We start from the raw sequence: 1,474 nt of genomic DNA on the forward strand, positions 1-1,474 counted from the left end.
GTGCTGAAGACCCGGGGGTATGGGGGGCAGGATTATAGGGTATACCCTTTGGTTGGTTGATGATGCATGGAGGGGACTGTAACCATGGCAATGAGACGATATACGATAGAATGAATGTAAAACTAATGTTCTCCAATGTAAACTATCTCATAATTCACAATAAAATATTTAAGAAAAAAAAACAAAAACAAAAAAAGAATGCCACCACATGTTGGTTACTGGTGGGAGTGGGTTCAGGAGGTTTGGGGGAGGTAGAGGAAGGTGATGGTATCGTCTTGGTGTTGGGGAGGTCAATACACAAGAAGGGGGAAATGGGGGAAGAACAAGGTAGATAGGGGAACACTGAGACAAGTTTGCACGGGCTAAATAGGACAGAGGTAAATAGTGATGCATGCTCAACCTCGGAACAACAGAGCTCTGTGATACAGGAATCAAGGCATAATCTGAAGAGGGAAATAATACAAAGATGTTTGACTGTCTTATGAATATTGGTTTCCCTTGCCTACTATTGTAAAATAGACACTTGAGTGGGATAGAAACTTGATTACAGAAAACTTGTAAGCCAATCTTCAGCCTTTAACTGAATGGAATACCTAAAAGGGGTTCTAGAACTTGCCCAGTGAAATAGGCCTATTGCAGGGCCCTTGCAGTGTATAAGACCTTAGGTGGAATCCTGAGCCCCATCCAGAACCTTCTGAGGTGTGACATTCCCACTAGAAAGCACAAGCAGGCCAGCCTAGAACAGCTAGAGCAACAGAAGATACATGTTCAAAGAAAGATCAGCAGGAAAAACCCAAAACAAAAATGGCAGTATGATTGGCTACTACAAGAATAAGCAAGTTGTTCGCTGGGAAGCCAAGAAGGCAATCAATAAAGTCTCTCCAGAACAAACCCTCCTCTAAGACTGAAACTCAAAGGGAACACATGAGCCGGCATGTAAGCTTTCTGGCAACTACACTGATCTACTGGTGAGTCGAAGAGGAGGAAGGCACTGAATTCAACTGCGTTCCACAGACTCCCATTGGGCTGAGTTCAACCACGTTCCATACACTCCCATTGACCTGGAGATGAGGGAGAGAAGAGGAAGGGCTGGTTGGTCCAAAGTGTGGTGAAAACTGGGGACACCTGAGCCCATGGACATAGCCACAGAGGGCTAGTGCTGAGAGTGAAGCATCCAGCTGATATGAAGTGAGGGCAGACGCACAAGAACACCCAACCTTGCAGATAGTACTCATTTGACCTAGCATCGATGGCTTGATAATCAGAATTCAACTAGAGGAAGATTAAAAAATTTTTTGATAAAGGAAATGAGGGTAAATTGCTACAATTTGATGAACTTGACCTATACTCATGGAGGTAGTAGCTCAAAATACTAACAGAGAGGGAAGGAGTCTTCACATCAATGCTATCACCTATGTATACACGATAGATAGGGACAGGCAACTTAGACATTGGCTACCTAAAAGGAGCTCTA

This window comes from Chrysochloris asiatica, unplaced genomic scaffold, assembly GCF_000296735.1.
Source record: "Chrysochloris asiatica unplaced genomic scaffold, ChrAsi1.0 scaffold00017, whole genome shotgun sequence".
In the NCBI taxonomy this organism is placed as follows: domain Eukaryota; kingdom Metazoa; phylum Chordata; class Mammalia; order Afrosoricida; family Chrysochloridae; genus Chrysochloris; species Chrysochloris asiatica.